This window comes from Bos taurus, chromosome 21 (genome assembly GCF_002263795.3).
Source record: "Bos taurus isolate L1 Dominette 01449 registration number 42190680 breed Hereford chromosome 21, ARS-UCD2.0, whole genome shotgun sequence".
Taxonomy (NCBI): Eukaryota; Metazoa; Chordata; class Mammalia; order Artiodactyla; family Bovidae; genus Bos; species Bos taurus.
The window spans coordinates 2,225,313-2,249,935 of NC_037348.1; the positions used below are offsets into that span (position 1 = coordinate 2,225,313).

The 24,623-nt window shown below is 38.6% G+C and overlaps 1 long non-coding RNA gene across 4 annotated transcripts in view; it reads left to right on the forward strand.

The window, feature by feature from the left end:
- LOC101907203 (uncharacterized) overlaps window positions 1-24,623 on the forward strand; it is a 143,176-nt gene that overhangs the window by 38,138 nt on the left and 80,415 nt on the right. The window lies entirely within an intron of this gene.

The following is a 24,623-nucleotide window of genomic DNA, read 5'->3' on the forward strand; positions in this document are numbered from 1 at the left end:
ACAATAAACTTTTGGAATTGAGAAAAACAGAAAAATGAGTTGCCACATTATATATAAAACATTCAGTTTTCAACAACAGCAACAAAAAATACAAGACATTCAAAGAAACAGAAAATTATGGCCCATACACCAGATAGAAAATATAGAAATTTTCTATATTTCAGTAGAAAATATTCTATTTTCAATAGAAAATATCTCTGAGGCAGGTCAATGTTGGACTTAATAGACAAATACATTAAATTAGCTAGTAAAAGTCTATTCAAAGAGCTGAAGTAAACCATATCTAAAAAATGAAAAGGAAGTATAAGAAAAATGCACAGTACCAATAAATAGAAATTAATAAAAGACCACATGCAAACTCTGGACCTAAAAAATAAAATAACTAAAATTGAAATTATACAAGAGAAGTTATCACAGCAGAGCTGAGTAAATAGAGAAGTTAATGAACCTAAAGATAGCTCAGTTGAGATTATACAGTATGTAGAAGGAAAAATAATAAAGAAAAATAAACTGAACTACAGAAAAATGAGATATGAAATATACCAATAGACTTATAAATTAGAGCCCTAGAAGGAGAAGAAAGAGAAATATTAGAAGAAAGAGAGAACATAATAACTAAAATCTTTCAAAGCTTGATGAAAAACATTAATCTCCAGGCCACTCCAGTACTCTTGCCTACAAAATCTCATGGACGGAGGGACCTGGTAGGCTACGGTCCATGAGGTTGCAAAGAGTCAGACACGACTAAGCGACTTCACTCACTCCACATCCAAGAAGATCAGCAAATTCCAAGTAAGAATAAACTCTAAGAGATCCATACCCAAACACATCACAGTCAAACTGCTAAATGATAAAACCAAAGAGAAAAATGACTCAGTAAGTTTAAAAATTGACTTCTAATAAGCCATGCAGACCAGAAGGCATGTGATGATATGCTCAAAATTATGGGAAAAAAAATCTCAACCAAGAATTCTGTATCTACAAAAAACCATTCTTTCAAAGGGGAGAAATTGACAATCACAGATAAAAAAAAAAAAAAAAAGAAATTTCTTGCTGTAAGATATTTTCTACAAGAAATGTTAAAGAGATTTCTTCTGTCTGAAATAGAGACACTGGAGAGTAACTGAAATCCATATGACAAAATAAAGAGTAGTTTAGTTACCTTAGCTGAAACTACATATATAAATATAAAAATAAAATATAAATGTGTTTTATTTCACACAACAGCAGGTGCAAATTCTATTCACGTTTCCATAAACTATAAACCAGGAGACACTGGAACATATTCAAGGACATAAAACAAGGTGCAAAAAGTTCGTGTTCTAAAGGTATTGAAATCATAGAGTCTGTTCTCTTATCACTGTAGAATTATGTTAGAAATCAGTATCAAAATATACTTAAAAATAACCCACATATTTTCAAGTGCAATGTGACATTTACCAACAGATCTTTCACTTAGCCATCAAAAACCTCAGGAAGGTGAAAAGACTGAAAAGACACAGAGGGTGATTACAGAGAAGAAAGCATTTAAATGAGAAATTACATCAAAATGAGAAAGAATATCAAAGAAACTATCTAATATCAAACTATTAATATCAAAGAAACTTTTAATACCCTGTGTATTGGGAAATTAAATGTCCACTTTTGAATGAGGGATGTCTCTAAGAAGCCATAACAAGGAAAATTAGAAAATATTTAAAACAGAATAAAAATGAAAACAGAATTCATCAGAATTTGTTGCATAAAGTTGAAGCTGCTCAAATACAATGTGAAATCTTGAGTAAGGTATGAAAATAAATAATGGACACTAACATAATTTCATGAACTTTGAACAAAATCTGTACTTTAGTTAATAATACTCTGCATGCCAAGTTGCTTCAGTGGTGTCTGACTCTTTGCTACCCTATGGACTGTAGTCTGTCAGGCCCCCTCTGTCCACAGGCAAGATTTTCTAGGCAAGTTTTTCTAGGCAAGAACACTTGAGTGGGTTGTCATACTCTCCTCCAGGGGATCTTCCCAACCCCTGGGATCAAACGTGCATCTCTTATGCCTCCTGCATTGACAGGCAGGTTCTTTACAGCTAGCACCATCTGGGAAAATAATACTGTATGACATGTTAATTTCCTGTTGTTTGCTTTTTAAGACATAATATTTCTTTATATTTTCAGAAGTGGATTAAAAGTGTCAAGCCTTATTCATTTTTTTTAAATCACTAAAGTAATAAGTTTTCTAGACTTTTTAAAAATTTTAATTGAAAGCTAATTACTTTATAGTATTGTGGTGGTTTTTTGCCATACATTCACATGAATCAGCCATGGGTGTACATGTGTTCCCCATCCTGAATCCCCTTCGTACCTCCCTCCCCACACCATCCCCAAGGGGCATCCCAGTGTACCAGCCCTGAGCACCCTGTCTCATGCATCGAACCTGGACTGGCAATCTATTTCACATATGATAATATACATGTGTCAGTGCTATTCTCTCAAATCATCCCACCCATACCTTCTCCCACAAAGTCCAAAAGTCTTTTCTTTATATCTGTGTCTCTTTTGCTGTCTTGCATATATGGTCATCATTACTATCTTTCTAAATTCCATATATATGTGTTAATGTACTGTATTGGTATTTTTCTTTCTGACTTACTTCGCTCTGTGTAATAGGCTCCAGTTTCATCCACCTCATTAGAACTGATTCAAATGCATTCTTTTTAGTAGCTGAGTAATATTCCATTGTGTATATGTACCACAGCTTTCTTATCCATTCATCCGCTGATGGACATCTAGGTTGCTTCCATGTCCTGGCTATTGTAAACAGTGCTGTGATGAACATTGGGGTACACATGTCTCTTTCAATTCTGGTTTCCTCGGTGTGTATGCCCAGCAATAGGATTTCTGGGTCATATGGCAGTTCTATTTCCAGTTTTTTAAGGAATCTCTACACTGTTCTCCATAGTGGCACTACTAGTTTGCTATCCCACCAACAGTGTAAGAGGGTTCCCTTTTCTCCACACCCTCTCCAGCATTTATTGTTTGTAGACTTTTTGGATAGCAGCCATTCTGATTGGTGTGAGATGGTACCTCATTGTGGTTTTGATTTGCATTTCTCTGATAATGAGTGATATTGAGCATCTTTTGAGGTGTTTGTTAGCCATCTGTATCTCTACTTTGGAGAAATGTCTGTTTAGTTCTTTGGCCCATTTTTTGATTGGGTTGCTTATTTTTCTGGAATTGAGCTGCAGGAGTTGCTTGTATTTTTTTGAGATTAATTATTTGTCAGTTGCTTCATTTGCTATTATTTTCTCCCATTCTGAAGGCTGTATTTTCACCTTGCTTATCATTTCCTTCATTGTGCAAAAGCTTTTAAGTTTAATTAGGTCCCACTTGTTTGTGTTTTTTTTTTTTTTTTGCTTTTATTTCCAATATTCTGGGAGGTAGGTCATAGAGGATCCAGCCAAGATTTACATCAGAGAGTATTTTGCCCTTGTTTTCCTCTAGGAGTTTTATAGTTTCTGGTCTTAACATTTAGATCGTTAATCCATATTGAGTTTATTTTTGTGTATGGTGTTAGAAAGTGTTCTAGTTTCATTCTTTTGCAAGTGGTTGACCAGTTTTCCCAACACCACTTGTTAAAGATATTGTCCTTTTTCCATTGTATATTCTTGCCTCTTTTGTCAAAGAAAAAGTGTCCATAGGTATGTGGATTTATCTCTGGGCTTTCTATTTTGTTCCACTGATCTAAGTTTCTCTTTTTGTGCCAGTACCATACTGTCTAATGACTGTTGCTTTGAAGTATAGCCTGAAGTCAGGCAGGTTGATTCCTCCCATTCCATTCTTCTTTCTCAAGATTGCTTTGGCTATTCGAGGTTTTTTTGTATTTCCATACAAATTGTGAAATTATTTGTTCTAGTCTCTGAAAAATACCGTTGGTAGTTTGATAGGGATTGTATTGAATCTATAGATTGCCTTGGATAGTATACTCATTTTCACTATATTTATTCTGCCGATCCATGAACATGGTATATTTCTCCTTCTATTTGTGTCATCTTTGATTTCTTTCATCAGTGTTTTATAGTTTTCTATATATAGGTCTTTTCTTTATTTCAGTTCAGTTCAGTTGCTCAGTCGTGCACAACTCTTTGTGACCCCATGAACTGCAGCACGCCAGGGCTCCCTGTCCATCACCAACTCCTGGAGTCCACCCAAACCCATGTCTGTGAGTCTGTGATGCCATCCAACCATCTCGTCCTCTGTTGTCCCCTTCTCCTCCTACCCTCAATCTTTCCCAGCATCAGGGTCTTTTCAAATGAGTCTGATCTTCGCATCAGGTGGCCAAAGTTTGGAGTTTCAGCTTCAAAATCAGTCCTACCAATGAATAACCAGGACTGATCTCCTTTAGGATGGACTTGTTGGATCTCCTTGCAGTCCAAGGGACTCTCAAGAGTCTTCTCCAACACCACAGTTCTTTAGGTAGATTTATTCCTAAGTATTTTATTCTTTTTGTTGCAATGGTGAACGGAATTGTTTCCTTAATTTCTTTTACTGTTTTCTCATTGTTAATGTATAGGAATGTAAGGGATTTCTGTGTGTTAATTTTATATCCTGCAACTTTACTATATTCATTGATTAGCTCTAGTAATTTTCTGGTGGAGTCTTTCGAGTTTTCTATGTAGAGGATCATATTATCTGCAAACAGTGAGAGTTTTACTTCTTCTTTTCCATCTGGATTCCTTTTATTTAGTTAGTTTTCTTCTCTGATTGCTGTGGCTAAAACTTCCAAAACTATGTTGAATAGTAGTGGTGATAATGGGCACACTTGTCTTGTTTCTGACTTTAGGGGAAACGCTTTCAATTTTTCACCATTGAGGATAATGTTTGCTGTGGGTTTATCACATATGGCTTTTATTATGTTGAGGTACATTCCTTCTATGCCTGCTTTTCTGGAAGGTTTTTTGTCATAAATGGATGTTGAATTTTGTCAAAGGCTTTGTCTGCATCTATTGGGATAATCATATGGTTTTTATTTTTCAATTTGTTAATGTGGTGTATCACATTGATTGATTTGTGAATATTGAAGAATCCTTGCATCCCTGTGATAAAGCCCACTTGGTCACGATGTATGATCTTTTTAATATGTTGTTGGATTCTGTTTGCTAGAATTTTGTTAAGTATTTTTGCATCTATGTTCATTAGTGATATTCGCCTGTAGTTTTCTTTTTTGTGGCATCTTTGTCTGGTTTTGGTATTAGGGTGATAGTGGCCTTATAGAATGAGTTTGTAAGTTTACCTTCATCTGCAATTTTCTGCAAGAGTTTGAGTAGGATAGGGGTTAGATCTTCTCTAAATTTTTGGTAGAATTCAGCTTTGAAGCCATCTGGTCCTGGGCTTTTGTTTTTTGGAAGAATTCTGATTACAGTTTCATTTTATGTACTTGTGATGGGTCGGTTAAGATTTTCTATTTCATCCTGGTTCAGTTTTGGAAAGTTATACTTTTCTAAGAATTTGTCCATTTCTTCCAAGTTGTCCATTTTATTGGCATACAGTTGCTGATAGTAGTCTCTTACGATCCTTTGTATTTCTGTGTTGTCCATTGTGATTTCTCCATTTTCATTTCTAATTTTGTTGATTTGATACTTCTTTTCTTGATGAGTCTGGCTAATGGTGTGTCTATTTTATTCATCTTCTCAAAGAACCAGCTTTTAGCTTTGTTGATTTTTGCTATGGTCTTCTTTGTTTCTTTTGTATTTATTTCTGCCCTAATTTTTATTATTTCTTTCCTTCTACTAACCCTGGGGTGCTTTATTTCTTCTTTTTCTAGTTGCTTTAGATGTAGAGTTAGGTTATTTATTTGATTTCTCTCCTGTTTCTTGAGGTAGGTTTGTATTGCTATGAACTTTCCCCTTAGCACTGCTCTTACTGAATCCCATAGCTTTGGGGTTGTTGTGTTTTCATTTTCATTCATTTCTATGCATATTTTGATTTCTTTTTTGATTTCTCCTGATTTGTTGGTTATTCAGAAATGTGTTTTTAGCCTCCATATGTTTGTGTTTTTAATAGTTTTTTTTCCCTGAAGTTGACATCTAATCTTACTGCATTGTGATCAGAAAAGATGCTTGAGATGATTTCTTTTTTTTTTAATTTACCAAGGCTAGATTTATGTCCCAGGATGTGATCTATCCTGGAGAAGGTTCCGTATGCACTTGAGAAAAAGGTGAAATTCATTGTTTTAGGGTGAAATGTCCTATAGATATCAATTAGGTCTAACTGGTCCATTGTATCATTTAAAGTTTGTGTTTCCTTGCTAATTTTCTGTTTAGTTGATCTATCCATAGGTGTGAGTGTGATATTAAAGTCTCCCACTATTATTGTGTTACTGTTAATTTCATATCTGTTAGCATTTGCTTACATATTGTGGTGCTCCTATGTTGGATGCTTATATATTTATAATTGTTATATCTTCTTCTTGGATTGATCCTTTGATCATTATGTAGTGTCCTTCTTTGTCTCTTTTCACAGCCTTTATTTCAAAGTCTATTTTATCTGATATGAGTATTGCTACTTCTGCTTTCTTTAGTCTCCATTTGCGTGAAATATCTTGTTCCAGCCCTTCACTTTCAACCTGTATGTGTCCCTAGGTTTGAGGTGGGTCTCTTCTAGACAGCATATATAGGGGTCTTGTATCCATTCAGCCAGTCTTTGTCTTTTGGTTGGGGCATTCAACCCATTTACATTTAAGGTAATTATTGATAAATATGATCCCATTGCCATTTATTTTGTTGTTTTGAGTTCAAGTTTATAAACCTTTTCTGTGTTTCCTGTCTGGAGAAGATCCTTTAGCATTTGTTGGAGAGCTGGTTTGGTGGTGCTGAATTCTCTGAGCTTTTGCTTGTGTGTAAAGCTTTTGATTTCTCCTTCATATTTCAATGAGATCCTTGCTGGGTACAGTAATCTGGGTTGTAGGTTTTTCTCTTTCATCACTTTAAGTATGTCCTGCCATTCCCTTATGGCTTGAAGAATTTCTGTTGAAAGATCAGCTGTTATCTTTATGAGGATCCCCTTGTAGGTTATTTGTTTTTTCCCCTTGCTGCTTTTAGTATTTATTCTTTGTGTTTGATCATTGTTAATTTGATTAATATGTGTCATAGATGTTTTGCCTTAGGTTTATCCTTTTTGGGACTCTCTGGATTTCTTGGATTTGGTTGGCTATTTCCTTCCCCATTTTAGGGACATTTTCAACTATTATCTCCTCAAGTGTTCTCTCATGGCCTTTCTTTTAGTCTTCTTCTTCTGGGACTCCTATGATTCTAATGTTGGGGCATTTGACATTGCCCCCAGAGGTCTCTGAGGTTGTCCTCATTTCTTTTAATTCTTTTTTCTTTTTTCCTCTCTGCTTCATTTATTTCCACCGTTCTATCTTCCACCTCACTTATCCAATCTTCTGCCTCAGTTATTCTACTGTTGGTTCCCTCCACAGTGCTTTTGATGTCAATTATTGCATTATTATTGACTGACTCTTTTTTATTTCTTCTAGGTCCTTGTTAAACATTTCTTGCATCTTCTCAATCCTTGTCTCCAAATTATTTCTCTGTAACTCCATTTTGTTTTCAAAATTTTGGATCATTTTTACTATCATTATTCTAAATTCTTCTTCAGGTAGACTCCCTGTCTCCTCCTTTTTTGGTTTGGTGGGCTTTTATCATGTTCCTTTACCTGCTGAATATTTCTCTGCCTTTTCATCTTGTTTAGGTTGCTGTGTTTGGGGTGGCCTTTCTGTATGCAGGAAGTTTGTGGTTCCTCTTTATTGTGGAGGTTCCTCCCTGTGGGTGGGGTTGGACGAGTGGCTTGTCAAGGTTTCCTGGTTAGGGAAGCTTACATCCGTGTTCTGGTAGGTGGAGCTGGATCTCTTTTCTCTAGAATGCAATGAAGTGTCCAGTAGTGAGTTTTGAGGTGTCTGTGGGTTTGGTGTGACTTTTGGCCACCTATATTTTATGCTCAGGGTTATGTTCCTGCTTTGTTGTAAAATGAGTTTGCTATGTCTTGCTCTGTAACTTGTTGGCTCTTGGTTGGAGCTTGGTTTCAGTGTAGGAATGGAGGCTTTTGGATGAGCTCTTGTCAATTAATGTTCCCTGGAGTCAGGAGTTTTCTTGTGTTTTCAAGTTTTGAATTTAATCCTCCTGCCTCTGGCTCTCAGTCTTATTCCTGCAGTAGCCTCAAGACTTTTCCATCCATACAGCAATGATGATAAAACATCTAGGTTAATGGTGAAAAGATTCTCCACAGTTGGGGACATGCAGAGAGGTACACAGAGTTATATGAAGAAGAGAAGAGGGAGGAGGGAGATAGAGGTAACCAGGATGAGAAGAGGGGGAATCAAAAGAGGATACAGCAATCTAGCCAGTAATCAATTTCCTATTTGCTCTCCACAGTCTGGAACACTCAGAGAGGTTCACGGAGTTCCATAGAGAAGAGAAGAGGGAGGAAGGAGATAGAGGTGACCAGGAGGAGAGGAGAGAGAGTCAAAAGGAGAGAGACCAGGCTAGCCTGTGATCAGTTCCCTACGTGTTCTCCACAGCCTGGAACACCCAAAGACATTCACAGAGTTAAGTAGAGAAAAGAAGGGGGAGAGAGGAGATAGAGGTGACCTGGGGGAGAAAAAGGAGAGTCAAAAGGGGAGAGAACAATCAAGCCAGCAATCACACTCCTAAGTAAAAATGGGTACTGAAGATTGGGTTCTTAAAGGTACAGAATTGATAACAAATACCAAAAAGCAAAGATTAAAAATCTAGAGTAGAGGTTAGACTCTCAAAAATACAATATTAAAAAAAAATTGCAAAAGTTATTTTAAAAATATGACATTTGCTTTAAAAATAGGGTCTTTTTTTTCAAGGTAATAATAGTAGGTTTTAAAAATGAAAATCAAAGGAGTAATAAAGGACTTAAAAATTTTTTTTAATTTTAATGATAATAGTAAAATATATCTAGGAATTTCTCTGGAGCTATTGAGGGCAATGTGGGGTCAGTTCAGTTTCAGATAGTTCCTTGTTTCAACTTATACTTCTTCTCAAGGTCTATAGGTCCCTTCCAATTTAGCCAGTGCTAACTACAGAGTTTTAATCTGTTGAATCTGTTACTTCCAAAGCCATTCCTTCTTTGTTTATTTTGGCTTCCTCTGTTTGCATGTCTCTTCAGTATCTAACTTTTGCCCTGACACAAGGGGGCGAAGGTGGTCATTTATTTAGGCTCACTTGTTCAGTTGTGCTGCAGGGAGGGAGGAACACTGCAAACAAATATCACTGACTTGTTTGGGGATTTCTTTCAGTGTCTGGGCCACACTGGGTTTTCCCCTGCTCGTGGCATGTGTGATTTCCCAGTCTGCACTGCTCAGGTTCCAGGTTGCTCTGCTGGGGAACTGTCTAAGGCAGGCCCTGGTTTACACGCACTTCCCAGGTCTATGCCACTCAGGTTCAGGTTCTCGGGTACTCCACAAAGGCACAGACTTGGCTGGGCCTCCGTTTTGTGCCTTCCCAGGTCCAAGCAGCTCAGGCAACCAGGTGCTTGGTGAGCACACTCTCCCCAGTTTGTTGGGGGGGGGGGGCGGGGCGGGGTGCGTCTTATCTCCTCCCCCATCCCAGCCACTCAGTTTCCTGGGTGCGCAGTGGGCACGCCATCTCAGGTGTGCTGTGTGCCTCCTCTGGGGAGCTGATCTTTGGCTGCGACCCTCCTGGTAGATGTCAACCATCCAGGATCCCAGGAAAACTTGGTTAGCAACTGGGAGCAGGCTCGCAGTTTGGTAGGGGATGCCGTCTCTGAGGCTGAGATTGCCCCTCGCCTTCCTGCTCTGGATGTCGCCCACCTGCCTCCCTGCCTCCAGCAGGGGATGGGCCAGTCCACAGCCGGCTAGCTCTCCTCTGGTGATCGCTCAGTCCTTTGCTCTGTGAGTGGGCCTGGCAGTGCCTTAGGTTAGAGCTTTTCATGGGAAAGTTCTCTCTCTCTCTCTCTCTCTCTCTCTCTCTCTCTCTCTCCCCCCTTTATTTTCCTCTCTCTCTGGCTATCCCACAGTTTGGATTGCTATCTCACGTTAGCTCCCTCAGATTGTCCTCAGGGCATTCAGGCCCAGTCCCTACCCCAAGCAATGCAGGCTGCGCCTCCCTGTTCAGCTCCCTCTTGCTGGTGGCAGACACAAGCGTCTGGGCTACTTCTTTGCTGGGAGTTGCAATTAGGCATGTAATCTGTGGGTTTTATTTATTTTTTCCTCCCGGTTATGTTGCCCTCTGAGATTCCAAAACTCCCCACAGACCCACTGGTGAGAGGGTTTCCTGATGTTTGGAAACTTCTCCTATTTTATGACTCCCTCCCTGAGACAGGTCTTCATCCCTAACTCTTGTCTCTCTTTTTATCTTTCGTCCTACCTCCTTCTGAAAACAATGGGTTGCCTTTCTGGGTACCTGGTTTTCTCTGCCAGTGTTCAGAAGTTGTTTTGTGGTATTTGCTCAGTGTTCAAATGATCTTTCAATGAATTCGTGGGGGAGCAAGTGGTCTCCCCATCCTATTCCTCCATCATCTTAGGACCACCCCCAAATTTTCTAGACTTTTAGCAGTAATACTAGATGTCAGAATAAATGGAACTATATCAAAATTTTGAGTGAATATAAATTAGATATGTAGCATTCTGTTCATACTTAGTCAAACAAGTGGAACCAAACTGTCATAAATTTTTTAGGTAAGCCAAAATTCATAAGTTTTAGAATGTATATATATTATTTATACTATATATATATATAAAAGTTTTTCTACTACACTTGATAAAGGCTTGAGAAAGAGCAACAAAAAAGGAGATGGACAAATTGTAAAACATAGTCTAAATGAAATGGGAGTGCTAAATATAAAAAGTGAAACAAACTAAATAAAAGTAAAAGATCATCATATAGTCCAGTTGTTTTTAAACATGGCTGCTCTTTAGAATCACATCTGGAGTTTTGGAGGAAAAAACAATACCTGGGCATTTATATTTTTCAAAAACTTGCAGGGTAATTCTAATGTGCATCTGGATTTTAAAAAGAGATTACAAGTTTTTCTATTAAATGGTAGTTTTACTCTATATAGAAGTCTGTATCAGACTTCTATTATTTTCTGTTGACAATCTTGATACAACGGAATTAAAATGAATACTAGCTACATAATCACAATATAAAAGATGTTTATCAGTTTTCACAATTAATAGCCAGACAAAAAAATAAAAGATAATTACAATTGCAAGCAATAATGAAAACATGATTAACCTAACCATATAAAATAATTACACACAATTTGAGGGGTTAAGTACAGTGATAAGTGAAAGAGTATGAATGCACATGTTTTCATCTACGCAGCCAGTCTATGTTTTTCAGTTGGTGGATTTAATCCATTTACATTTAAAATAATTATTGATATGTGCTGGGGTCCAGCCCCAGTGGATCCAGGGAATTCGAAGCGGGGACGGCGTCGGCGAGGATCAGGAAACAACTGCTTAATTAAACGTTAATTAAGGATATAAAGAGTAATAGAATAAGGATAGCTCAGTAGGAAAATTCAGTGAAGAAAAGAGGCTGAAATAAGGATAGCTCAGTGAGGAAATTCAGTGGAGAAAAGAGGCTGAATAATTCAGCCAGAAGGTGAGAGAAAGAACGACATGGGGAGACCAAGTTTCGGTGAACAAGGCCCGCACTTTATTTTCCAAAGTAGTTTTTATACCTTAAGTTATGCATAGAGGATAATGGGGGAAGGGGTAGAGTCATGCAGTAAGCCAGGCTTTCTTCCTGCAAACTTATCATATGCAAACGTTTAGGTGATTTGCATCATCTTCTGGCCCAGAGGCCTGTTAACATTTTAAGACCCTTTCTTCAGAAAACTTATTTTTCTCTAAAGGTGATTAGTCAGGCGCCACCCTCCAAAAGCATTAGATAAAGTTGCATTCCTACAGGGCAAAGGTATGGTGGGCTATAACAAGAAAAAGAATTAACTCAAGGGTCCAAGGTTACAAACATTAAAGCTACTATTTACACCAATTATATTAATCAATACACTGCCAGGGACACAGCAGGTAAGGGATATGGAGACTTAGCAGCAAACATTGGCCCAACAAGTGAAAATCCCTTCACCAATACAATTTCTAATCAATCTTTTAACTGCTCAAAGGAATCTGTGTTTAGATAATTTAGAACATCTCATGCCTCTCACAGTTGGGAGGCTCTGAGCAATCACATGTGGCCCGAAAAACCTATTCAGGCAGGCTAGAGGACTTCCAAAGGAATTTGTAGGTTGAAACACTCACACCCAGGAATTATTAACTGGAGCTGTAAGCTAACTCTTTTTTCAGAGAGAGGTAGTGGGGAACAGCCCCCTGTAAAGTCAGAGGTGTAGGTGAAAGCACAAAGCAGAAAGTAGGCAGAGATGCTCGAGAATTTCCAGGGGGACTCCTGAGGCTCGATCCCGCCTTTGCGTATGCCAAGCCTCCTTCCTCATGACCTTTGTCATGGGTGGAGCTCCTCACGCTGGCTCCTGGCAGTGATAGAATTCCAGTTGAGCTATTCCAGATCCTGAAAGATGATGCTGTGGAAAGTGCTGCACTCAATATGCAACATGCACTCAGTATGTAATATGCCGGCTCCCGGCAGATATGTATGATCTTAATACCATTTTAATTTTTTAAATTTATTTATTTTTAATTGGAGGATAATTATTTTACAATATTGTGTTTCTGCCATACATCAACATGAATCAGCCATAGGTATACATCTCCTCCCTTTGAACCTCTCTCCCACCTTCCACCCCTTCAGAACCCTCTAGGTTGTCACAGCACCAGATTTGGGTTCCCTGCATCATACAGCAAATTCCCGCTGGATATCTATTTTACATATGGTAATGTAAATGTTTCACTGCTACTCCCTCCAATCATGCCACCCTCTCTTTTATTACCATTTTCTTAATCATTTTGGGTTTATTCCTTATAGGTATCTTCCTTCTCTTGTGTTTTGTGCCTAAAGAAGTTCCTTTAGCATTTGATATAAAGCTGGTTTGGTGGTGCTGAATTCTCTTAATTTCTGCTTGTTTGGAAAGCTTTTGATTTCTCCATCAAATCTGAATGAGAGTCTTTCTGGGTAGAGTATTTTTGGTTGTAGAATCTTCCCTTTCATTGCTTTAGATATATCATGCTATTCCCTTCTGGCTTATAGATTTTCTGTTGAGAAATCAGCTGATAATTTTATGGGAGTTCCCTTGTATATTATTTATCATTTTCCCCTTATTCTTTTTAGTATTTTATCTTTGTCTTTAATTTTTGTCACTTTGATTACTATGTGTCTTGTGTTCCTCCTTGGGCTTATCCTGCCTGGGACTCTCTGGGCTTTTTGGACTTGACTATTTCTTTTCCCATGTTAGGGAAGTTTTCAGCTATTATCTCTTCAAATGTTTTCTTGGGTCCTCTCTCTCTTCTCCTTCTGGGACCCATATAATATGAATGCTGAAAAAAAAAAAATACGAATGCTGATGTGTTTAATGTTGTCCCAGAGGTCTCTTAGGCTGTCTTAATTTTTTTTTTTTTCATTATTTTTTCTGTATTCTAGTTTGTAGCAGTGATTTCCACCATTCTTTCTTCCAGGTCACTCATCGATTCTCCTGCCTCAGTTATTCTATTTATTCCTTTTAGTGAATTATTCATCTCTGTTTGTGCTTTAGTTCTTCTAGGTCTTTGGTAAACATTTCTAGCATCTTCTCCATTCTGTTTCCAAGATCCTGGATCATCTGCACTATCGTTATTTTGAATTCTTTCTCTGGAAGGTTGCCTATCTCCACTCCATTTCATTGTTTTCCTGGGGTTTTGTTCTTTCATCTGGGAGTAATCCTCTGCCTTTTTATTTCGGTTAACATTCTGTGGCTGTGGGTTTTGTTCTGGAGGCTGCAGGGTTGTAGCTCTTCTTGCTTCTTCTGTCTGCCCTCTGGTGGATGAAGCTGATGGGAGGGACTGGCAGTGGGGAAAAACTGGACCTTGCTCAGGTGGGCAGGGCCATGCTCAGTAACACTTTAATCTGCTGATGGGTGGGGCTGTGCTCCCTCCTAGTTAGTTGTTTGGCCTGAGGAGACCCAGCCCTGGAATCTATAGGCTCTATAGTAGGGTTCATGGTGACCTCCAAGAGGGCTCACTTGCCAAGGGGCACCTCCCAGGACTGCTGCTGCCAATGCCATTGTCCCCACAGCAAGTCACTGCTGACCCCCACCTCCACAGGAGACCCTCCAACTAGCTGGTGTCTGGTTCTGTATATTGTCGGGTCACTGCTCCTTTCCCCTGTGTCCTGGTACACACAAGATTTTGTTGTGTACCCTCTATGTTTCCCCCAGTCCTGTGGAAGTCCTGCAAACATATCCCACTGGCTTTCTAAGTCAGATTCCCTAAGGATTCTTAGTCACTTTGCTGGATCCCCAGGCTGGGAAGCCTGACAGATGGCTCAGAACCTTCATAACAGTGAAATAACTTCTTAGGTATTATTGTTCTCCAATTTGTGGGTCACCCACCTGGTGGGTATGAGATTTTATTTTATTTTGATTGTGCCAATCCTACTGTGTTGTTGTGGCTTCTCCTTTGTCTTTGGACATGGGGTATTGTTTTTTTGGTGGGTTCTAGTGTCCTCCTGTTGATGGTTGTTCAACAGCTAGTTTTGATTTCAGTGCTTTAACAGGAGGAGATGAGCGCATGTCCTTCTACTCCACCATCTTGATTTGATCTCCTAAAGGTGTTTTATTTATAACATTTTTGTTTTATAACATTTACATTTATAACATTTATTTATAATGCTTCTATTTGATTAAAAACAATAATTTCAATTATAAATTTATGCTGATGGTCTTGTAATTTATATAATAATATTTGTAACTTATAGACAATAATAACACAAAACAAAAGGAAGGAAATGAAGCTATATTGATGCTAATAATTGTAATTACTAGAACAACTTCTACTTATATATATATATGAATGTGCATGCTAAGTCACTTCAGTCATGTCCAACTCTTTGTGACCCTATGGACTGTAGCCCACCAGCCTCCTCTGTCTTGGGATTCTCCAGGCAAAAATACTGAAGTGAGTTGCCATGCACTCTTCCAGGGGAATCTTCCTGACCCTGGGATCTAACTTGCATCTCTATGTCTTCTGCATTGGCACAAAGGTTCTTTACCACTGGCACCACTTGGAAGCCCATATATATGAATATATAATGACATTTAAGTGATATACTGGAAAATATTTATTTAATAAAAAAGGAGAAATACAAAGGAAAACTACATAAGCCATATAGAAAATTAATAGCAAATCAGCTGTCATAAATCCTACCATATAAATGATTATAAGTTATTATATTAAATATTAAAGGAATAAACATTTCAATCAAAAGGCAGAGGTTTCCAAATTGCAGGAAAAAGCATGGTCAACTATATGCTATGTATGATATGTACACATTAGATTCAAAGCACAAATAAATTGAAAGTAAAGGATAATAAAAAGATATATTGTAAAAAAAAAAAAAAAAAAACTGTAGCTAAAATAAACCTGGAGCAGCTCAGACAAAAGAGACTTTAACAAAAATTATATGGACGTGGGTTTGGGTGGACTCTGGGAGTTGGTGATGGACAGGGAGGCCTGGCGTGCTGCGGTCCATGGGATCGCAAAGAATCGGACACGACTGAGTGACTGAACTGAACTGATTGTTAAAAACAAAGATTGTTTTAAAACAAGCAATGCATGACATAACTGTTAACATATATTGAATATAGTAAACAAAAAGCAAAAATACGCAGAGCAAAACCTCCTAGAATTAAAAGTAAAAATAGATGATTCAACTATTAAAGTTAGAGATCTCAAAACCCAATTTTCAATGATTTTCAATAGATAGACGAATGCCAGCAAGACGGCAGAATAGGAAGTCCCCTGCTTGTATCATCACTCAGGAACAGTAACTCAGCAGCTATTCACAGGCAAAAATGCCTCTTAGTGCGCTTTGGGACCAGGGTTGGATATTGTTAACCACCACTGTGGCTCACGAATAAGGAGGGTCATTTTGAGAAAGTAAGCCTATGCTCAATCAGGAGGCTGAATTGCCAACTATGGACCCAGCTACAGAGCCCAGAACATCTCCATTCCTCAGTCAGCTCAGCTATAGCCTCATTTTGCTTTGGTCCTCCTACAATAACCAAATATTAGAGGATTCAAGAAGAGCCCCCTGGAGTAGGAAATGGAAACCCACTCCAGTATTTTTGCCTGGAGAATTCCATGCACAGAGGAGCCTGGCAGGCTACAGTCCATGGGGTATCAGAGAGTCAGACATGACTGAAGTGACTTAGCACAGCAGCACAGGAAGAGTCACAGTTGCCTTTGCCTCAGGTAATAAGTCCACAGACCTTGGTCCTATCTGTGGACCCTGAAATGACACATGACCCAGCTCTAGGCCCTGTCAACCATAATCAGCAGTACTGACAACCTAGGGGTCTGGCAGGGGACATGCCCATGATTGTCCCCACAGATACTGAAGTAGTCCTATAATTCAGCTCCAGTCCCTTCTAGCTGCAGGCAGTGAGATGTCCTGCTATACCAAGGAATAAACTGGAAACCTACCCATCTATACTTTTGGAGAGGTGGAAACAGCCCTATAATTCACTCCAGCTCTCCCCCCAGCCACTGCCCCTGATCAGTCCTACCTGCTCAGGGACCCACTGGAAGATACATCTGTCAGTGTCATTGAAGGGAAGTAAGTGAACTTTAGTCAGCAGATCCAGAAACAGCCCTGGCTCAGAACCAGATCACATTCTCCAAGTAGTCCAACTTGCCCAGTGACCGACCAGAAGACATGCCAGTTAGTGCCCCTTGGAGGCAGGCCAACCAACCTTGGTCCACAGCAATTCTTGAAACAACTTTGTTAATCAGCTCAAGCCCCTCCCTGCCACAGTCCACAAGCAATCCTGTGCATGCAGAGATTCACCAGAAAACTAATCCATGACCTCAGAAGTAAGCCCACTATGGTTTGAAATGGCCCTGAAACTTGACTCCTATTCTTATCAGGTCAGGGAATAGTCCTACCTTCCCAGGGACTTGGTAAGAGACGCTTCATTCATGCCTCCAAGATCAGGCATACAAACCTCAGTCCTAGATGTGGATGATGAAGTAGTCCTCGGACGCAGTTCCAGTTTCTCTCAGGCAGGGTCCAGTGCCAATCCTGCTCATGCAGGGACTGACCCAGTTGCATGGCCCTTCAAAGGACCTGGTGGGAACCACTCATGTCCAAATAGGTTACAGACTCATCATCTCTGGATCCAACTGTGGACCACTTTCCCAGTTCCAGACCTAATAAAAAAGGTCATAGAGGTAATCCTATCTTCCAAGCGTCAGACAGGATCTATGCCTGTCAGAGCACCTGGTAAAAGACACATCAACTATTTACAAACACCATCATAGACTTGGCAATAACCCTGTCTCTAACCCAATTTACCTGAAAGTCCCTGGATAATCTCATAAATTCAAGGAATCTACAGAAGGCCTTCCCCAGCCATAAACACTCTGGAAAAAAAAAAAAAAATGAGAAAAGTGTTTTCTCCTTCAAATGCACACACAGGCTACACAAACAATAAAGACTCAAACAAGGAAACTAATAAAGCTCTGGTAACCAATAAAGTTCCAGTAACAGATGCCAAAGAATTAGATGTTTATGAGTTGCCTGACAAAGAATTCAAAATAATCATCTTTAAATGCTCAGTAAGTTTCCTTCGTTGTGCAAAAGCTTTTAAGTTTAATTAGGTCCCATTTGTTTATTTTTGCTTTTATTTCCATTACTCTGGGAGGTGGGTCATAGAGGATCCGGCTGTGATTTATGTTGGAGAGTGTTTGCCTGTTTTCCTCTAGGAGTTTTATATTTTCTGGTCTTAAGTTTAGATCTTTAATCCATTTTGAGTTTGTGTGTGTGTGTGTGTGTGTGTGTATGGTGTTAGAAAGTGTTCTGGTTTCATTCTTTTGCAAGTGGTTGACCAGTTTTCCCAGCACCACTTGTTAAAGATATTGTCTTTTCTCCATTGTATATTCTTGCTTCCTTTGTCAAAGATAAGGTTTCCATGTTGCTGCTAAGTCGCATCAGTCATGTCTGACTCTGTGCCACCCTATAGACGGCAGCCCACCAGGCTCCCCTCGTCCCTGGGATTCTCCAGGCAAAAATACTGGAGTGGGTTGCCATTTCCTTCTCCAGTGCATGAAAGTGAAAAGCGAAAGTGAAGTCGCTCAGTCGTCCCCAACTCTTAGCGACCCCATGGACTGCAGCCTACCAGGCTCCTCCGTCCATGGGATATTCCAGGCAGGATTACTGAAGTAGGTTGCCATTGCCTTCTCTGAGGTGTCCATAGGTGCGTGGATTTATCTCTGGGCTTTCTATTTTGTTCCATTGATCTATATTTCTGTCTTTGTTCCAGTACCATACTGTCTTGATGACTGTAACTTTGTAGTATAGCCTGAAGTCAGGCAGGTTGATTCTTCCAGTTCCATTCTTCTTTCTCAAGATTGCTTTGGGTATTCGAGGTTTTTTGTATTTCCATATAAATTGTGAAATTATTTGTTCTGGTTATGTGAAAAATACTATTGGTAGCTTGATACGGATTGCACTGAATAAAAGCTTTTGCACAGTGGAGAAAACTACAAGCAAGGTGAAAAGACAGTCTTTAGAATGGGAGAAAATAATAGCAAATGAAGCAACTGACAAAGAATTAATCTCAAAAATATACAAGCAACTCCTGCAGAAAAATAAACAGCCCAATCAAAAAGTGGGCCAAAGAACTAAACAGACATTTCTCCAAAGAAGACATACAGGTGGCTAACAAACACATGAAAAGATGCTCAACATCACTCACTATCAGAGAAATGCAAATCAAAACCACAATGAGGTTGGTCAGAATGACTGCTATCCAAAAGTCTACAAACAATAAATGCTGGAGAGGGTGTGGAGAAAAGGGAACCCTCTTACACTGTTGGTGGGAATGCAAACTAGTACAGCCACTATGGAGAACAGTGTGGAGATTCCTTAACAAACTGGAAATAGAACTGGCCTATGACCCAGCAATCCCACTGCTGAGCATACACACCGAGGAAACCAGAATTGAAAGAGACACATGTACCCCAATGTTCATCGCAGCACTGTTTATAATAGCGAGGATATGGAAGCAACCTAGATGTCTATCAGCAGACGAATGGATAAGAAAGCTGTGGTACATATACACAATGGACTATTACTCAGCTATTAAAAAGAATGCATTTGAATCAGTTCTAATGAGGTGGAAGAAACTGGAGCCTAGTATACAGAGCAAAATAAGCCAGAAAGAAAAATACAAATACAGTATGCTGCTGCTAAGTCACTTCAGTCGTTTCCGACTCTGTGCGACCCCATAGACGGCAGCCCACCAGGCCCCGCCATCCCTGGGATTGTCCAGGCAAGAACACTGGAGTGGGTTGCCATTTCCTCCTCCAATGCGTGAAAGTGAAGTTGCTCAGTCGTGTCCGACTCTTCGCGACCCCATGGACTGCAGCCTACCAGGCTCCTCCATCCGTGAGATTTTCCAGGCAAGAGTACTGGAGTGGGGTGCCATTGCCTTCTCCAAAATACAGTATACTAATGCATATATATGGAATTTAGAAAGATGGTAACAATAACCCTATATGCGAGATAGCAAAAGAGACACAGATGTATAGAACAGTCTTTTGGACTCTGTGGGAGAAGGTGAGGGTGGGATTATTTGAGAGAATAGCATTGAAACATGTGTATTATCATATGTGAAACAGATTGCCAGTCCAGGTTCTATGCATGAGACAGAGTGCTCAAGGCTGGTGCACTGTGATGACCCAGAGGGATGGGATGGGGAGAGAGATGGGAGTAGGGTTCAGGATGGGGAACACATGTACATCCGTGGCTGATTCATGTCAGTGTATGGCAAAACCACTACAATGTTGTAATGTAATTAGCCTCCAATTAAAATTAATAAATTTCAAACAAAAGAAAAAAAAAAGTGCTCGGTAAGTTACAAGATGTCACAAATAGAAAACTCAAGACATCAAAATAAATGTATGAAGTAGATGATAAGTTTAATAAACAAATAAAAATCACACAATTGTGGAGTAAAGAATACAATGATAGAACTGAAAAAAGTTAACAGAGAGCTTCAGCAGAAGTCTTGGTTAAACAAAACAAACTAGCAAAGTCAAAGACAGATCATTTGGAATTACCCAATAACAAATGCAAAAAGAACCAAAAAAAAAAAAGAGTGAAGAAAGCCTACATGAATTATGAGACATCAACAAGCAAACAAATATTTGCCTCATCAAAATCCCCAAGGAAAAGAGAGGAATACATAGAAAGATTAAAGAAATTATAGCTGAATGCTTCCAAAGTCTGGAATAGATATGGACATGAAGTTTTGTGAAATTCAAAGGAACCAAAGAAAAATGAACTCAAAGTAGATGAGTCTGATATATATTAAAACCAAATAGCTAAAAATAAAAAAACAAAGAGAAAAGTTTGAAAGCAACAAAACTAAAGTGCTTTATTATCTATAAGGGAACCCCATACGGTGATAAACTCCTTTCCCAGCAGTAACCCTAGGAGAGAGTGGGGTGACATATTCACATTGCTTAAAGAAAATCACTGGCAACCAAGAATGCTACAGTCAGCAAAACTTTCTTTCAGAAATGAAAAGTAGATGAATTTAATTCTTAACAACAACAAAAAAAGCTGAGTTTATCACCTCTAGACTTGCCTGAAGAGAGATCTTCAAAGACACTAAGAAAAATGAAAATGAACAGACACTAAGAAACAATGTAAATACATCTGAAAATATAAAACTGACTGGTAAATGTAAATATATGGTCAAATTCTGAATACTCTAATACTGTAAAGTGAGAGCATCAATCAATTTTAATTCCAGTATAAAAGTTAAAAGACAATAGTATAAAAAATAACTATAACTACAAAAATTTGTTAATGGATGCACAGTTTTAAAAGATGCAAACTGTGACTTCAACAACATAAAATGGAAGAACTAAAAATATAAAATACTTTGTACACACAATTTGTATGCAATTGAAAGTAAGATGTTATCAGCTTAAAATAGATTGTTATAATTGTAAGAAGTTTTATATAAGCCTTGTGGTAACTACAAGGAAAAGCTAGTAGATACACAGAAATAAGTAAAAGCACATCATCACACACAAACAAACAAGCAAAAAAAAAAAATGGAAACACACACACACAAAAACAAACACCAAGCCCCAAAGGAAGACATAATGAGAAAGAAAGGAACAAGAGAAAGGAAAAAAGGAACTGCAGAACAGAAAACAACAAAATGGCAAGACTAAGTTCTCACCTATGAATAAATAATTTAAATGCAAATAGTTTGAATTCTCCAATCAAAAGACAGAGTGGCTAAATTAATTTATTTAATCCAATAATACATTGTCTGTAAAAAACTCACTCTAAGGACACACATAAGCTGAACATAAAAGGATGGAAAAGAAATTCCATCAAATAGTAAACAAAAGAGAGGAGGAGTGGCTCTACTTGTATCAGATAAAAAAGACATTTAGTCAAAATTGCTCAGAGACAAAGGTCACTATATAACAATAAAGGGGTGGGAGGATATAATAATTGTAACTATATATGCACCTAACTTTGGAACACCTAAATATTTAAACAAATATTAACAGAAAAATAGATAGCATTACAATAATAGAAAGGGGGGCTTAATATCCCATTTTCAACAGTAAATAGGTCATGTGTACAGAAAATGAGGAATAAGACATTGAACAGGTGCCTGTGTGCTCAGTTGCTTCAGTTGTGTTCAACTCTTTGCGACCCTATGGACTGTAGCCTGCCAGGCTCCTCTGTCCATGGGACTTTCCAGCCAAGAATACTGGAGTGGGTTGCCATGCCCTCTTCTAGGGAACCTCCTCAACTCAGTGATCAATCCTACATCTCCTACATCTCCTGCATCTCCTGCATTGCAGACAGATTCTTTACTGCTGTATCACGGGGGAAGCCCATACTTGAACACACGATAAGCCAAACACACAGCATAATTCATCCAAGTGCACCAAAATATGCATTCTTCTTAAATGCCCATGGAACATTCTCTAGGATAGATCATATGTTGTGCAATAAAGGAAGTCTTAACAAATTTAAGATTAAGATCATAACAAGCTTCTTTTCAAGCTACAATGGCATGAAATTAGAAGTCAATAACCAGAGAAAATCTTAAAAATTCACAAATATGTGGAAATTAAATACACACTGCTGAACAACCAGATGATTAAAGAGGATATAAAAAGGGAAATTTAAAATATCTTGAGACCAAAAGAAAAAAAGGAAACATTAAAATTTATGGGGTAAAGCAGAATCAGTTCTAGCAAATAAAAATTATATCAATAAAAATAAATATATAAATAAGCAACCTAAATGCATTCTTCAGATAAATAGAACAGGAAGAATACCTAAGCCCAAAGTTAGCAGAAGAAAGGAAGTAATAAAGATTCAGTTCAGTTCAGTCGCTCAATCGTGTCCGACTCTTTGTGACCCCATGAATCGCAGCACGCCAGGCCTTCCTGTCCATCACCAACTCCCGGAGTTCACTCAGACTCACATCCATTGAGTCAGTGATGCCATCCAGCCATCTCTTCCTCTGACATCCCCTTCTCCTCCTGCCCCCAATCCCTCCCAACATTAGAGTCTTTTCCAATGAGTCAACTCTTCGCATGAGGTGGCCAAAGTACTGGAGTTTCAGCTTTAGCATCATTCCTTCCAAAGAAATGCCAGGGCTGATCTCCTTCAGAATGGACTGGTTGGATCTCCTTGCAGTCCAAGGGACTCTCAAGAGTCTTCTCCAACACCACAGTTCAAAAGCATCAATTCTTCGGTGCTCAGCCTTCTTCACAGTCCAACTCTCACATCCATACATGACCCCAGGAAAAACCATAGCCTTGACTAGACGGACCTTTGTTGGCAAAGTAATGTCTCTGCTTTTGAGTATGCTATCTAGGTTGGTCATAACTTTCCTTCCAAGGAGTAAGCGTCTTTTAATTTCATGGCTGCAGTCACCATCTGCAGTGATTTTGGAGCCCAAAAAAATAAAGTCTGACACTGTTTCCACTGTTTCCCCATCTATTTCCCATGAAGTGATGGGACCGGATGCCATGATCTTCGTTTTCTGAATGTTGAGCTTTAAGCCAACTTCTTCACTCTCCACTTTCGCTTTCATCAAGAGGCTCTTTAGTTCCTCTTCACTTTCTGCCATAATGGTGGTGTCATCTGCATATCTGAGGTTATTGATATTTCTTCCGGCAATCTTGATTCCAGCTTGTGCTTCTTCCAGTCCAGCGTTTCTCAAGATTAGAGCAGAATTTTTTTTAAAATAAATATTAGAAAGACAATAAAAAATCAACAAACTTAGTAGTTGATTTTTTGAAAAGATGAACTATTTAAGAAGCCTTTAGCTAGACTAATTAGGAAGAGAGGTCTCAAGTAAAATCATAAATGAAAAAGATTTTACAATTAATGCCACAGAAATATAAAGTAATATGAGACCAATATGAACAATTACATGTCACATGCTGTATAGCCTGGAAGAGATTAATAACTTCCCAGGAACATATAGCCTATCAAGACAGAATCATGAAAGAAAAATAGAAAGTATGAACAGAACAATGATGAGTAATGATATTAAATTGATAATCAAAAACCTCCTAAAAAAGAACAAGGTAGATGATTTTATGAGTGAATCTCATCATTTAGAGAATGATCAATTCCAAATCTTCTCAAACTCTACCTAAAAATAAAGAAGAGGGGGAAGATTTCTACATTCATCTTGTGAGGCCAAGATTATCCTTATGAGAAAGCCAGATAAGGACACTACAAGAAAAAAAATGACTGACCAGTATCTCCAATAAATATAGATACAAAATCCTAAAAAAAATGCTAGCAAATTGAACTGAAAGCACATTGAAATTGTTATACACCATGACCAAGTGAGATTTATATCTAGGATGCATGGATAGTCCAACATACACAAATCAATAAATGTAATATACCACATTAAAAAATGAAAGATAAAAATTATAGGATCATCTCAATAGATCCATTAAAAAGCATTTGACAAAATTCAACATCTATTCCTGATAGTTACTATAAAGAAATTAGGTATAGTAAACATGTACTTCAACATAATAAAAGTCATATATGATAATTTCATAGCTAACATCATGTGGTGTCCTGTGCTTAGTTGCTCAGTTGTGTCTGACTCCATGGACAGTAGCCTTCTAGCTTCTTCTATCCATGGACTCTCCAGGCAAGAATCTGGAGTGGGTTGCTATGCCCTGCTCCAGGGGATCTTCCCAACTCAGGGATGGAACCCAGGTCTCCTGCATTACAGGCAGGTTCTTTACCATCTGAGCCACCAGGGAAGCCCAAGAATACTGGAGTGGGTAGCCTACCCTTTCCCCAGGGGATCTTCCTGACCCAGGAATTGAACCGGGGTCTCCTGCATTGTTAGCATGGGAAGCCCAGCTAACATCATATTTGATGGTAA